General features: G+C 38.4%; 1 protein-coding gene across 1 annotated transcript in view; it reads right to left on the bottom strand.

Annotated features, from left to right (window-relative positions):
- Positions 1-17,366, bottom strand: part of gpr158a (G protein-coupled receptor 158a) — a 206,753-nt gene that overhangs the window by 46,117 nt on the left and 143,270 nt on the right.

The following is a 17,366-nucleotide window of genomic DNA, read 5'->3' as shown; positions in this document are numbered from 1 at the left end:
TCTAGCCAAAAACGAAGCAACATTAGTAGCTAGCGAAGCCAGGAAGTGACGTTACCATGCTAACATTCGCTAAATGTTTTATAAATCCTTCCAGAGGTGTTATGAGGTTACAAAAATAGTGTTTTCACTTTTAGAAGTGTTTATTTCTCTCTATCCTTTACATAATATGAGAAAGGTGTTATTTCTAGTCAAAAACGAAGCAACATTAGTAGCTAGCCAAACTAGGAAGTGACGTCACCACGCTAACATCTGCTAAATGTTTTATAAATCCTTCCAGAGGTGTTATCAGGTTACAAAAATAGTGTTTTCAGTTTTAGAAGTGTTTATTTCTCTCTATCCTTTACATAATATGAGAAAGGTGTTATTTCTAGCCAAAAACGAAGCAACATTAGTAGCTAGCCAAACTAGGAAGTGACGTCACCATGCTAACATCTGCTAAATGTTTTATAAATCCTTCCAGAGGTGTTATCAGGTTACAAAAATAATGTTTTCAGTTTTAGAAGTGTTTACATCTCTCTAGCTTTTACATAATATATAAGAACCCTTACCAAAAAATAGTACTGATAAGTATATAAAAAGTAAACTAGAAGTATACTTGAAACATACTTGCATATACTACTTTTTGGTAAGGGAAAGGTGTTAATTCTAGCCAAAAATGAAGCGAAGTTAGCAGCTAGCGACACTAGGAAGTGACGTCACCATGCTAACGTCCGTGAGATCATACCATTAAATCAGGTGCAGAATGTGACATTTTAATCTCTTAAATTGGTCAAGGTTACTAATCTTTGAACTGTATCCCAAGAATGTTCCCTGTGAATTTGAAGACCGTAGCAGTAATAGGACTGGAATTATGCTGAGCACAGACAGATGGACAGACAGATGGACGGACGAAAAGCCTTCGCAATACCCGATGGCCATATTTGATGGTTTGGGGTAAAAACAAAAACAACAACAAAAAACAACAACAATTCCTCATTCATTCCAATGTTAATGATCAGACTGAGGATAACAGCCAGAATTCAGCTTAAAACATCTTCACTGTTTGTTTTGAACTTTGGTCCACATCACACACACATACACACACACACACTGTTCCTGAGTCTGGAATTTCCATCAGCACCGTTTCTGGGAAAACAAAATCGCTGAATGTCAAACACTCTTCATGTCCGTGCGCTCAGTAAAGAGTGAGATCACTTTCTGCTGCTCCCTTATTTTCAAGCCAACCTTTAATAATCGATGCTCAGTTCCGGGAATCGCGGACTCGCCGCTGTGGGAAATGAAGGAGATCAGGTGTTATTTGTGCACGTAAGTGTGTTTGCACGTGCATGCAAGTGTTCAATTGAAGGAACTGTGGGGGGTTTTGTGTGTACCTGTCTAATGGACATCGATATGGAGGAGACAATTAGCAGCACACTTACGACTCTTCAGACCGTCGGGTTCAGCTCGGTTACAGCGCGAGTCGAGCGGCCTGGAAATGCTGATCCAGCATCGCCAGCGGCTCGGTGCACTTAACACAAACCATTAAAAATTCATCCCCCAAAACCAGAATTTAAGCAATTTGAAACATTATCAAAATAATTTAAATACGTGGGAGAGATGAAAATGTCAGCTGCATGTGAACACTCTCAGGGGCCCGTCTGTGACAACAGCAGCCAAGTCGTAGGATTATAACATGGATTTTATTCACAATACTGACAATGACCTGCATCAGTGACCCAACCTTGTACTTGTGAGCGGTCTTAGCAACGTAGGTTTGACACTAACTGGTTTAATCAGAATCCATGAAGTCCTTGTGACATAACTGACACTAGGTTTCAGAGATTTGGCCCCCTGGTGGCCATAATTAGAATCAAAATATGACCAAAGTCCAAGGACTTACTGAGGTGACCTTTAGTATCAAAATTCACCTTCATACACAAAGTCTTTGTCAAGATATTGTGCACACATCAACCACACAGCCACACACACATACAAAGTGAAGAAATTCATTGACCTGCTCTCCTACTGGTGGTCCACTTAAAAACAAATTTTATACCATTTTCCTTTAACCATGGCATCATTTCACAAATTTGGATCCTTATCTAGATGTGATACTTAGTTGTTACGTAAAGAATGAACGAGTGTATTCGGCACACACACACACACATACTTAACAAAAAATTGCGTAAAACAAAAACTCAATTTCACCGTTTCAAACTTATAAACACCCACCCCTTTAACCATATATGTATATATATATATATATATATATATATATATATATATATATATATACTATATAACAACAACTAAAATTTCTCAACACAACAGAACAAACAATAGTGTACAATCAAAAAAAAAAAAAAAAAAAAAAATCAGTTGACCAAATTCTTCATATTATAACAAGAAATTATATTGTTTTTATAAAGCCAACTAAGGTACCAGATAATTTAATGCTATCAGATCAGTTATTCATTCTTTATCCAACTCTAGTCTTTGCACTCATCACAACCCCTGAAAGATTCCACAAGGAAATGAAGTAAATTTCAAGAAGACCCGTGTTGAGCAATAAACAGTATCTGTTGAACCAACAGTATGTGGAAGAATTCAGTTACAAATATAGACTACCTTGTTATAAAAAAGACAAAACATCTTGTGGTGACAAATTTGTACAACTAGCAGAACGACATCCGCTAGTAAGAGTCGCCACAGGCTCAAATAAGAGTTTAAATTTATGCGTTTTGGCATTAATCAAGTTAGAATAAGGTGCTGCCTTGGCAGCTGCCAATGCATGTTGACACTTTTTAAAATATTCATGCCATTCCTGACTGACTGTTTAACCCTGCAGAGGTTTTCTATAGAGAAAAGCCAACATCTGGGCATCGCCATGTTGGCAGCAGTGGCCAAGATGATTTACAAATTAATAATCAATTATTTAATTAATGCATAAAGGGGTGGAGTGTGGGTGGCTCTGTGTGTGATGAAAGAAGAATGAACACGTCTCTCACTTTGAGTCCAAACCACCTAAGCTAATAGGCTAACCTTGTTTGGATATGTATTAAATCATATTTTGGGGACTGCACTGTGGTTTGCATAAGGATCCCCTTTGGTGTGAGCATTAAACATTATGAGCCACTTATTTTCTCAGTAATTGTGTGTTAGCCTGTATTTGCATTCCTGGTTTCATACTGTAGTCAAAGCTGAACAAAAATATTACAAAAAAATGAAAAAGTCTTTATTCTAAAGCACATTTTTTTTCTTTTCTTAGGATCATTAAATTTGTCTAAGACAAAATTAATGTTATTTGGAAATTATAAAAAAGACATACAAATTCAGTTAAATATACATGGGGTAAACACAGAGCGTGTCAAAGAGAGTTTTTAGGTGTCATTATTGATGAAAAAAATAATTGGAAAGCTCATATTCAGCATATTCAAATGAAGGTATCAAAGAGTATTGCAGTATTAAATAAAGTAAAGCATGTTCTTGATTGTAGAGCACTACATACTCTGTTGTTCTTTGTTTGCACCCTACTTGATTTATTGCACTGAAGTTTGGGGCAACAATTACAAAACTACATTGCAACCATTATTCATTCTTCAAAAAAGAGCATTAAGGACAATTCATAATGCAGGTTATCAAGACCACACAAACCCATTGTTCATTAAATCACAAATATTAAAACTTAATGATATGATTTCGTTCAAGACTGTTCAATTAATGTACAAAGTGAAAAATAAACAAGTGCCATTTAGAATTCAAGAATATTTTACTGAGAGAGAAGGAAAATATAATTTATGGGGCTTGTATCATTTTAAAATTGCTGGTGCTCGGACGACCAGGAAAGGTTTCTGTGTCTCCATGTGTGGCCCCAGATTATGGAATAACCTGACGGATGAACTGAAATGATGTCCAAATATCAATCATCTTAAAAATCAAAATTAAAAAATGATGTTGTCAAGATATGTATCTAATGAAGTACGATGAGTTTGGTGTTGTCAAGTGGAATTGTAAACTTGTACAGTAATATTCATTAGTGTATGCGTATGTATGTATATATATATATATATATATATGTATGTGTGTATATATGTAGGTATGTATGTGTGTATATGTATATATATACAGAAACAGCATTAGTGAAGGTTACAAATGATCTTCTTATGGCCTCGGACAGTGGACTCATCTCTGTGCTTGTTCTGTTAGGCCTCAGTGCTGCTTTTGATACTGTTGACCATAAAATTTTATTACAGAGATTAGAGCATGCCGTAGGTATTAAAGGCACTGCGCTGCGGTGGTTTGAATCATATTTGTCTAATAGATTACAATTTGTTCATGTAAATGGGGAATCTTCTTCACAGACTAAAGTTAATTATGGAGTTCCACAAGGTTCTGTGCTAGGACCAATTTTATTCACTTTATACATGCTTCCCTTAGGCAGTATTATTAGACGGTATTGCTTAAATTTTCATTGTTACGCAGATGATACCCAGCTTTATCTATCCATGAAGCCAGAGAACACACACCAATTAGCTAAACTGCAGGATTGTCTTACAGACATAAAGACATGGATGACCTCTAATTTCCTGCTTTTAAACTCAGATAAAACTGAAGTTATTGTACTTGGCCCCACAAATCTTAGAAACATGGTGTCTAACCAGATCCTTACTCTGGATGGCATTACCCTGACCTCTAGTAATACTGTGAGAAATCTTGGAGTCATTTTTGATCAGGATATGTCATTCAAAGCGCATATTAAACAAATATGTAGGACTGCTTTTTTGCATTTACGCAATATCTCTAAAATTAGAAAGGTCTTGTCTCAGAGTGATGCTGAAAAACTAATTCATGCATTTATTTCCTCTAGGCTGGACTATTGTAATTCATTATTATCAGGTTGTCCTAAAAGTTCCCTAAAAAGCCTTCAGTTAATTCAAAATGCTGCAGCTAGAGTACTAACGGGGACTAGAAGGAGAGAGCATATCTCACCCATATTGGCCTCTCTTCATTGCCTTCCTGTTAATTCTAGAATAGAATTTAAAATTCTTCTTCTTACTTATAAGGTTTTGAATAATCAGGTCCCATCTTATCTTAGGGACCTCGTAGTACCATATAACCCCAATAGAGTGCTTCGCTCTCAGACTGCAGGCTTACTTGTAGTTCCTAGGGTTTGTAAGAGTAGAATGGGAGGCAGAGCCTTCAGCTTTCAGGCTCCTCTCCTGTGGAACCAGCTCCCAATTCAGATCAGGGAGACAGACACCCTCTCTACTTTTAAGATTAGGCTTAAAACTTTCCTTTTTGCTAAAGCTTATAGTTAGGGCTGGATCAGGTGACCCTGAACCATCCCTTAGTTATGCTGCTATAGACGTAGACTGCTGGGAGGTTCCCATGATGCACTGTTTCTTTCTCTTTTTGCTCTGTATGCACCACTCTGCATTTAATCATTAGTGATCGATCTCTGCTCCCCTCCACAGCATGTCTTTTTCCTGGTTCTCTCCCTCAGCCCCAACCAGTCCCAGCAGAAGACTGCCCCTCCCTGAGCCTGGTTCTGCTGGAGGTTTCTTCCTGTTAAAAGGGAGTTTTTCCTTCCCACTGTAGCCAAGTGCTTGCTCACAGGGGGTCGTTTTGACTGTTGGGGTTTTACATAATTATTGTATGGCCTTGCCTTACAATATAAGGCGCCTTGGGGCAACTGTTTGTTGTGATTTGGCGCTATATAAAAAAAATTGATTGATTGATTGATTGATATATATATGTGTGTGTGTGTGTATAATTATGTATGTGTAGGTGTATGCTGGTGTGTATATATAAGTATGTATGTATGTATCTGTGTATGTAGATGAAGACACGGGGTTCACTAGATGTTTATGATGATGGGATTTGAGTTTGTGCTGTTAAATGTGTTTGTAGCATGGCCCAAGCAGAGGGTCACCCCTTAGAGTCTGGTCTGTTTGAGGTTTCTTCCTCAATACATCAGAGGGAGTTTTTCCTTACCACTGTCGCCTGTGTGCTTGCTCTGGGGGTTGGTAATGTGTATATATGTATGCATGTATATATGGGGTGGGCGTTTATAAGCTTTGTTTCTGCTCACCCCCTTTTTGGTCACACATGTCACTGTGGAATTGTCTTGTGTATCAGTTTTTGTTATTGTCGAGTTTGTGTGCCAAAATAAATAACTTTAATTCAAATTGAAATATTTCTTCCATACAAATGAAACAATAACAATGGATCACAACTACAAGAAAAAGTTAAAGTGCTCCAACAAGCCGTACCTCTGCCAAGACTTAAGTACATATTTTATCTACAGGATTCATAAAGAGTAACCTGAAGGAGAAGAAAAAACAGGATTCTCATCATGCTGCAGTTCCCTCCATGTAACAAGAATGCTGATCTGAAATCTGGCTTCCTTGCTTATACGCTCAAAAATACAGTATTTATTGCTGATAGAGTGAAAACAACAAAGTGAATAAACATTTATGGTTGTGTTCACTTCTTCAGAAATAAATATTATGTTTATATGCTTAACGAATATGCAAAACAAAAGAGTTGCAGGTTTCCAGCCCAATTTGTGAAGTTACATTCATCCAATATAAATACACCCCTTTAAAATCCATATTTTAGGCACAGAATCCAGGACCCATATCCATGAAGCAACTCAAAGTACTCTGAAAGAGCTCCTAACTTAGCCAAAAAATTTCTTGGCAAGGCATGCTACCCTAAGATAGATCCCAGAGGTGTCTGAGAGCAAGTCTGTGCAAGGCAGGGACAGAAACTTATCGTTATGAGAAGGAGGCGTTGACCCCGTTGCTTGGTATGTCATCTAAGAGCTGTGATTAGTTGTCACAAAATGGGAAGGAGAAATTAAAAAACAAATATACTCTGCGGCCCTAGTTATGAATGGACAGTGAAATTAACCGATCATATAACTTGAACTGCATTAAGACGTGTAATCATGAAAATAATTCTCTGTCATGATGGTGAAACGTAGCAAAACTAAATGAATTGTTACACAGCTGGAAAATGTTTGAATGTACCTCATTTGCATGCCAATTATCTATATATTAAAAGTGTGCATGTGTGGTTTATTTAATAAGTTCAATCTAAGTACATAATATAATTGTAAATATGTTCAAAATACATGGGTGACACAAGAAATTGAAAACACTTATTTCCATTGTGGTCCATTAAAAAAAAAAATCAAATGACAAAAGAGAAGTAATAATAAAATAAAATAATATTAATAATACTGATAATAATAACAAAAATAATGACAACATTAATAGTGTTATAAGTATAAAATCCTACAGGACAGTGCAATGAAACTCTTTATGTACAAGAATACATTTATTATATATATATATATATATATATATATATATATATATATATATATATAAAATAAATATGTATTTACATTTTTCCTGTAGCCAGATATCGCAATGTTGTGATGACCTTCATCTCAGGTGTTATTACATTACTACGCTGTGTGGGGTAAAGGGAGCTCATTCCTGATGAGGTCAACCACAAACATTATCCTGCAACATCAAACCAGTGGCGTGTTACTGAATCACTGTCAATCAACATACAGAGAATATCTCTCCTTCCTTTCAATTTTTTCAATTTATTTTCATTTACACTCAACAAAAATATAAACGCAACACTTTTGGTTTTGCTCCCATTTTGTATGAGATGAACTCAAAGATCTAAAACTTTGTTCACAAACCAGTCTAAATTTGTCATAGTGAGCACTTCTCCTTTGCTGAGATAATCCATCCCACCTCACAGGTGTGCCATATCAAGATGCTGATTAGACACCATGATTAGTGCACAGGTGTGCCTTAGACTGCCCACAATAAAACGCCACTCTGAAAGGTGCAGTTTTATCACACAGCACAATGCCGCAGATGTTGCAAGATTTGAGGGAGCGTGCAATTGGCATGCTGACAGCAGGAATGTCAACCAGAGCTGTTGCTCGTGTATTGAATGTTCATTTCTCTACCATAAGCCATCTCCAAAGGCGTTTCAGAGAATTTGGCAGTACATCCAACCAGCCTCACAACCACAGACCACATGTAACCACACCAGCCCAGGACCTCCACATCCAGCATGTTCACCTCCAAGATCGTCTGAGACCAGCCACTCGGACAGCTGCTGAAACAATCAATTTGCATAACCAAAGAATTTCTGCACAAACTGTCAGAAACCGTCTCAGGTAAGCTCATCTGCATGTTCGTCGTCCTCTTCGGGGTCTCGACCTGACTCCAGTTCGTCTTAACCGACTTGAGTGGGCAAATGCTCACATTCGCTGGCGTTTGGCACGTTGGAGAGGTGTTCTCTTCATGGATGAATCCCGGTTCACACTGTTCAGGGCAGATGGCAGACAGCGTGTGTGGCGTCGTGTGGGTGAGCGGTTTTCTGATGTCAATGTTGTGGATCGAGTGGCCCATGGTGGCGGTGGGGTTATGGTATGGGCAGGCATCTGTTATCAATCAATCAATCAATCAATTTTTTTATATAGCGCCAAATCACAACAAACAGTTGCCCCAAGGCGCTTTATATTGTAAGGCAAGGCCATACAATAATTATGTAAAACCCCAACGGTCAAAATGACCCCCTGTGAGCAAGCACTTGGCTACAGTGGGAAGGAAAAACTCCCTTTTAACAGGAAGAAACCTCCAGCAGAACCAGGCTCAGGGAGGGGCAGTCTTCTGCTGGGACTGGTTGGGGCTGAGGGAGAGAACCAGGAAAAAGACATGCTGTGGAGGGAAGCAGAGATCGATCACTAATGATTAAATGCAGAGTGGTGCATACAGAGCAAAAAGAGAAAGAAACAGTGCATCATGGGAACCCCCCCAGCAGTCTACGTCTATAGCAGCATAACTAAGGGATGGTTCAGGGTCACCTGATCCAGCCCTAACTATAAGCTTTAGCAAAAAGGAAAGTTTTAAGCCTAATCTTAAAAGTAGAGAGGGTGTCTGTCTCCCTGATCTGAATTGGGAGCTGGTTCCACAGGAGAGGAGCCTGAAAGCTGAAGGCTCTGCCTCCCATTCTACTCTTACAAACCCTAGGAACTACAAGTAAGCCTGCAGTCTGAGAGCGAAGCGCTCTATTGGGGTGATATGGTACTACGAGGTCCCTAAGATAAGATGGGACCTGATTATTCAAAACCTTATAAGTAAGAAGAAGAATTTTAAATTCTATTCTATAATTAACAGGAAGCCAATGAAGAGAGGCCAATATGGGTGAGATATGCTCTCTCCTTCTAGTCCCCGTCAGTACTCTAGCTGCAGCATTTTGAATTAACTGAAGGCTTTTTAGGGAACTTTTAGGACAACCTGATAATAATGAATTACAATAGTCCAGCCTAGAGGAAATAAATGCATGAATTAGTTTTTCAGCATCACTCTGAGACAAGACCTTTCTGATTTTAGAGATATTGCGTAAATGCAAAAAAGCAGTCCTACATATTTGTTTAATATGCGCTTTGAATGACATATCCTGATCAAAAATGACTCCAAGATTTCTCACAGTATTACTAGAGGTCAGGGTAATGCCATCCACAGTAAGGATCTGGTTAGACACCATGTTTCTAAGATTTGTGGGGCCAAGTACAATAACTTCAGTTTTATCTGAGTTTAAAAGCAGGAAATTAGAGGTCATCCATGTCTTTATGTCTGTAAGACAATCCTGCAGTTTAGCTAATTGGTGTGTGTCCTCTGGCTTCATGGATAGATAAAGCTGGGTATCATCTGCGTAACAATGAAAATTTAAGCAATACCGTCTAATAATACTGCCTAAGGGAAGCATGTATAAAGTGAATAAAATTGGTCCTAGCACAGAACCTTGTGGAACTCCATAATTAACTTTAGTCTGTGAAGAAGATTCCCCATTTACATGAACAAATTGTAATCTATTAGACAAATATGATTCAAACCACCGCAGCGCAGTGCCTTTAATACCTATGGCATGCTCTAATCTCTGTAATAAAATTTTATGGTCAACAGTATCAAAAGCAGCACTGAGGTCTAACAGAACAAGCACAGAGATGAGTCCACTGTCCGAGGCCATAAGAAGATTATTTGTAACCTTCACTAATGCTGTTTCTGTACTATGATGAATTCTAAAACCTGACTGAAACTCTTCAAATAGACCATTCCTCTGCAGATGATCAGTTAGCTGTTTTACAACTACCCTTTCAAGAATTTTTGAGAGAAAAGGAAGGTTGGAGATTGGCCTATAATTAGCTAAGATAGCTGGGTCAAGTGATGGCTTTTTAAGTAATGGTTTAATTACTGCCACCTTAAAAGCCTGTGGTACATAGCCAACTAACAAAGATAGATTGATCATATTTAAGATCGAAGCATTAAATAATGGTAGGGCTTCCTTGAGCAGCCTGGTAGGAATGGGGTCTAATAAACATGTTGATGGTTTGGATGAAGTAACTAATGAAAATAACTCAGACAGAACAATCGGAGAGAAAGAGTCTAACCAAATACCGGCATCACTGAAAGCAGCCAAAGATAACGATACGTCTTTGGGATGGTTATGAGTAATTTTTTCTCTAATAGTTAAAATTTTGTTAGCAAAGAAAGTCATGAAGTCATTACTAGTTAAAGTTAATGGAATACTCAGCTCAATAGAGCTCTGACTCTTTGTCAGCCTGGCTACAGTGCTGAAAAGAAACCTGGGGTTGTTCTTATTTTCTTCAATTAGTGATGAGTAGAAAGATGTCCTAGCTTTACGGAGGGCTTTTTTATAGAGCAACAGACTCTTTTTCCAGGCTAAGTGAAGATCTTCTAAGTTAGTGAGACGCCATTTCCTCTCCAACTTACGGGTTATCTGCTTTAAGCTACGAGTTTGTGAGTTATACCACGGAGTCAGACACTTCTGATTTAAAGCTCTCTTTTTTAGAGGAGCTACAGCATCCAAAGTTGTCTTCAATGAGGATGTAAAACTATTGACGAGATACTCTATCTCACTTACAGAGTTTAGGTAGCTACTCTGCACTGTGTTGGTATATGGCATTAGAGAACATAAAGAAGGAATCATATCCTTAAACCTAGTTACAGCGCTTTCTGAAAGACTTCTAGTGTAATGAAACTTATTCCCCACTGCTGGGTAGTCCATCAGAGTAAATGTAAATGTTATTAAGAAATGATCAGACAACAGGGAGTTTTCAGGGAATACTGTTAAGTCTTCTATTTCCATACCATAAGTCAGAACAAGATCTAAGATATGATTAAAGTGGTGGGTGGACTCATTTACTTTTTGAGCAAAGCCAATAGAGTCTAATAATAGATTAAATGCAGTGTTGAGGCTGTCATTCTCAGCATCTGTGTGGATGTTAAAATCGCCCACTATAATTATCTTATCTGAGCTAAGCACTAAGTCAGACAAAAGGTCTGAAAATTCACAGAGAAACTCACAGTAACGACCAGGTGGACGATAGATAATAACAAATAAAACTGGTTTTTGGGACTTCCAATTTGGATGGACAAGACTAAGAGTCAAGCTTTCAAATGAATTAAAGCTCTGTCTGGGTTTTTGATTAATTAATAAGCTGGAATGGAAGATTGCTGCTAATCCTCCGCCCCGGCCCGTGCTACGAGCATTCTGACAGTTAGTGTGACTCAGGGGTGTTGACTCATTTAAACTAACATATTCATCCTGCTGTAACCAGGTTTCTGTAAGGCAGAATAAATCAATATGTTGATCAATTATTATATCATTTACCAACAGGGACTTAGAAGAGAGAGACCTAATGTTTAATAGACCACATTTAACTGTTTTAGTCTGTGGTGCAGTTGAAGGTGCTATATTATTTTTTCTTTTTGAATTTTTATGCTTAAATAGATTTTTGCTGGTTATTGGTAGTCTGGGAGCAGGCACCGTCTCTACGGGACGAAGAACACAGGTGCATTTTATTGATGGCATTTTGAATGCACAGAGATACCGTGACGAGATCCTGAGGCCCATTGTTGTGCCAACATCCAAGAACATCACCTCATGTTGCAGCAGGATAATGCACAACCCCATATTGCAAGGATCTGTACACAATTCTTGGAAGTTGAAAATGTCCCAGTTCTTGCATGGCCGGCATACTCACCGGACATGTCACCCATTGAGCATGTTTGGGATGCTCTGGACCGGCGTATACGACAGCGTGTACCAGTTCCTGCCAATATCCAGCAACTTCGCACAGCCACTGAAGAGGAGTGGACCAACATTCCACAGGACACAATTGACAACCTGATCAACTTTATGCGAAGGAGATGTGTTGCACTGCATGAGTGGTGATTGTGGTGTGATTGTGATTGGTTGTCACGGAAAGGGGAGGAGAAATAAAAAACAAATGCACTCTGCTCTCCTAGTCATAAATGGACAGTGAAATCAACCGATCGTATAACCTGAACTGCATTAAGACGTGTAATCATGAGGATAACTTTATTATGATGATGAAACTCGGCACAAATAAATGAATTGTTACACAGCTTGAAAATGTTTGAATGTACCTCATTCACATGCCGAATATCTATATATTGAAAGCGCGTGTGCATGTGTAAGTTTATTTAGTACATTCACTGTGAGTAAGTCCCTTCGGCTGCTCCCTTGTTTTGTACTCGGGGTCGCCACAGCAAATCCAAGGTGGATCTGCATGTTGAATTGGCACAAGTTTTACGCCGGATGCCCTTCCTGACGCAACTCCACATTACATGGAGAAATGTGGCAGGGGTGGTACATAAAATAATTGTAAATATGTTAAAATTACATGCATGACACAAGAAACTGAAAACATTTATTTCCATTGTGATCCATGTAAAATCAAATGACAAAATAAAAGAAAATAATAATACAGATAATAATACTACTAATAATAAAAAATAATGATAATATTAACAGTGTGTATATGATAAGAAGCTAAACAATTTATAAATACATTAAGACAGTAAATTAACATAAAATATTTACGTAGATCAAGCGGGTAGCGTGTTACAGACTCACTGTCATCCTACATACGGAGAATATCTTTGCTTCCTCTCTGTTTTTTTCTGCCATCCTCTCTGCTTAAGACACTCTTAGGCTTCTTAAAAGGCCTCCTCCCTCCTCTTACCAGTTTGGCACCTTAGGAGCTCTTTTATGCTGCGTTTACACATAACGACGGCAAGTCACGAATGCCAAAAAGTTCTTGGCTGCTGATCACGAATGTGATAATTTGGGGCAGAGGTGTCAGGTGTTCTTAGGACCTGCTGCAACCTGTTACCACGTGTTCCAATTAATGGCATATGTTGCTGGAGAATTATCAGGAACCATTACGCACGGTCAAGAACAATGTTCCGCATTGTTGTGCGCTATTGTGTGTAACAGCGCATTGTTAAGTTCTGTCACATTGTGAATGAGACAAACTGTCTCCACACACACACACCCATATTCATCCATCAGCTGCTGAACAATTCAGATCGCTCCAGTTTGCTCCTCAAAATCCACCGCAGAAGAACTTTGTGACTGCATGTTTAGTTGGTCTCTGTGCTATGGTGTGGCGCAGAGAGGAGGAGGAGATGGACAGAGCCAGATGTGTGATTTCACGTGGCTCTTGTCTCACTTGTTTTTCCAAACATCAGGCACATGCAGCGGGTGTACCACCTGTAGGAGCGCGCTGATGAGCCCTGGAATTAAACCTTTAGCTAACTCAGCGTACTGCAATGAAACTGAATGTGGTGCAGCAGGGTTTAATTGTGCTCACGTCAGAGAAGAACACTATCACGCTCTATTAACGATCACCATTAATCAAGACAGATCAACACGCTCAGTTGCAACCTCCATGACATGAGGCGAAATGAGGGTGGTGCGTGACATTCGTGGAAGATTTTTTTGACAGCCAAAACCATGCTCCATGAAAATCTTGAATATCACGCCCTAACACGCACTATTAAGAAACCAATTCAGTTGTGTTCAGAATGTCAGGAATGTACCAAGAATGACGCAAATATGACATTTGTAACGCATCTTGCGTATGTGTAAATGCACCATTCAGGCCTAAGGTGCTTTGCGGATAACTTTCCTCTTACCACGGGGAAATTCTAAGAAATGTCTAAGAATCTGAGGAATTCTAACATTTTTCTTAGCATAACGTCACTAGGAGCTATCTTTAGCCTGGATATGTGGATACGGGCACAGATCTTTATAGGGATGTGCATCAGATTAAATATATTGTTGAAATGTCTCATAATGCGAATAACTTTTTTTTTTCACGGTGGTCTTTGTATGTGTGTCAAAATCCAAACCCTCGTCCATGTTGTGACACCTGGATAACAGATAGCAGAGAGATGAAGGCTGCAGCAGATCCTCACACCCCAGTCGTCAGATTTCCCAGCCATCAGATCAGGCTCGGATCTGTCAAAGACAGCGTGTTTGTCGGTGTTCAGCGACACTCCTACATTAAATGCTACAGGCACGGGCATATCTAGGTCAACCCTGGATGTAGATGTCTCACCTGGGAATTGATCAAGAGACAAGCTTCCTCACCGCTGATGGCCTGCTATGACGTATAGATTTCCAAGAAATAGACCAAAATCTGTGAAATCGTACAATTGTGCAATACTACAAAACGTGAATTAAAAAAAATAAATAAATCCTAGCTCAGCCCCTCCAAAAAGTCAACAGATTTGTACTTGACTTAGACTTCATGATTCCACCAAGTTTCAAGAAAATTAGCTCAGTAGTTTTTGTGTAATCCCATTAACAGGCAAACAACCATGAAAACATGTGCTGCTCTTTACTTTTATATACACCTTAAGACCGAATTTACCACATTTATTTGATATTTGTATGATATAAAAATGCGAGACAAAATGGTTGCATTAGTCTGCACAATGCAAACTTTAAGGCAAGAGTTTGAAAGACAAAATTTGCTAACATTTGCTTGTTAAGGAACATTTGTCATAAAGCGATGATATTTTTCTTGACAAAGTGATGATCCTCAACACATCATTGCTCAGAAAGGACTTGGCCTGTCCTGGATGTTCCCTATCACCCAGGAATAATGAACGCTTCTTTCACCGTTTTCTTGAATGTTTCCTACTGGTCGAATACCACAATATCTTTTCCAAACTTTCTGGGAATGTGTTGCAGGTATTCATCTCTGAACTAGAGACGGGGAAAATTAAATTATGTCAAAGTAACTTTACAAATCATTGATTTTATTTTGGGTTCGTAGAGTATCCTTCAGAGATTTTTAATGCTCATAGCTGAAATCTACCGCGCTGATGATCATCTGTTGGTTGCGTCTCTCGGGTATGCAGACACCCGACTTTACACAACCAGGTTGTGCAGCCGTGCTCAAGAACAAAGTGTTATCAAGCGGAAGCAGAACATCGTGTTGGACAGTCACACCCATATGAAGACCGTTTAGACCCCACAACGAGCGGAAAATATTCTAGTTGTGGACGTTAACTGTGGCAAAGAACAGAATAGAACTTTATAGTCATTGTGGACACAATGAAACTTCATTTTAGAAGCATCTCTTCAGCACCAAATCATTAAGAAAACCAGCGTATCATAAAAAGAATATATCAGAGCAACATATCACATCCAACCATGCAGAACTAAATATATATATATATATATATATATATATATTCACATAAAGTGCATTATTAGAGAAAAAGTGCTGATGTGCACAGGGTGCAATTAAGGAGAAGGATTTATACACTTGACCGCTGGCGGGTAAAAGCTGATAGCTTTCGAGGGCTGATAGCTTTTGTTTGTGCATTACTACAAATTACGTTTTTGACACACTATTACATAAATACTGCAGCTTTATTAGGGATGTCCCAATCAAAGTTGCATTTGTTTGTTTGTTTTTTGTCCCTGATCTCAAACCAAATTATTTAATATTGCATATCTGCCAAAACTGAGTCCCGATCGAAAACATATATTATTTGCACAGGGGACGCTGCAAGTCAAAACCACTGTATATGTGTTACAATTTAATATTTCTGCATTGCAAAATTAAGGAGAAAAAAAACTAACCAATTAAAATGCAATTTACATTTGGGCAACTATACCCCCCCCCCCCCCCCCAAAAAAAGTTTTTTTATATCCGATTCTCACAGCTACCTTGAACGTATCCTGGCTGTGCTACCACTCACACCTGTTTTGTATCAGCACTTTGGACTGCCTTAAATACTTCACTCTCCCCTGCTCTTTATGGCTGTTTCATATTTTCTAGTAACCAGGTCCACGTATGAGTTTCTGGATGTCCATGTGAAATTGTTGTAAGGTATTGTCCTGTTTTTTTTTTCCTTTATTAATCTGTAATGTAAGCTTTATGGACATCACAAGTTTTTTGTTTATTATTATTATTATTATTATTAATCCCCATAGATCTCTAGGTCTTCTGTCGCTCTGCTTCTTTCAGCTGTTTTTTTTTATGTTTTCACTTCAACAAATTCTCATTTTCACTTCAATTATCTGAGTGTCTGAACATTTGGATTAGTCAGTAAAGGAATCCCAGGTAAATGTTGTGCCAAATCAAGATGTATGACCTTGAATGAATGGGAGGAGCCAAAAGAATATTACACAATGTTACACAATCAACAATTAACCACCTGAGTGACTCGAGCATAAATTACTGTCAAAAATTAAATTTCTTTTTATGGTTTATGCTTTGACAAGTGCTCGTTCACTTTACACTGGATATTTTTCCTGCTGTCAATTCAGTTTGGCTTCGTACTGAAATTTTGCAACAAAACCACCCAGCGTTATAGGCATAGTTTCTACTAGGGCATTGCCCGCCGGGATCAATGGGCTCGAGATTGGGAAGTGTTTATACAATAGCTATGTGACATTTTTCAAGAGGATTATATTAGATAGAACTTTATTGATCCCTTGGGAAGACTCCCCCAGGGAAACCTAGGTTCCAGCAGCATTGTAGAGCAGCACACAGGGTAAGAAGCACACAGAGTATCAAAAGTGAAAGTACACTGAAAAAAAAAGATTCATTGGATGAACTCAATTCAATTATGTGCAGGATTTTCATCTAATAAATATATGTAGCCCCCAACTCAAATACACACATCCATCCAAGATCATTTAATTTAGTTGGGACTAGATATATTTATTAGATCGAACTTGAATCCAATGAGTCAGTTTTTTGAGTGTAAAAAACTTTGCAAATATAAATACCAGACATGCTGATTAATACTGGTTTACAGACTACTACTGTTCCTCTCATTCCCAACCTCTGTCTTCTTGTTACTCCTCCTCCCCGAGTGAGAAGTTGTAGTAAATAAATTACGCAAAGTTTCTATAATGATTTGGAATGGCATGTGACTCCATCATGTAATTATCAACAGCCACTGTTCACTGTTATGTAACATCCATAATTT

This window comes from Thalassophryne amazonica, chromosome 1 (genome assembly GCF_902500255.1).
Source record: "Thalassophryne amazonica chromosome 1, fThaAma1.1, whole genome shotgun sequence".
Classification (NCBI taxonomy): Eukaryota; Metazoa; Chordata; class Actinopteri; order Batrachoidiformes; family Batrachoididae; genus Thalassophryne; species Thalassophryne amazonica.
This window is presented reverse-complemented; position numbering and strand designations above follow the sequence as displayed.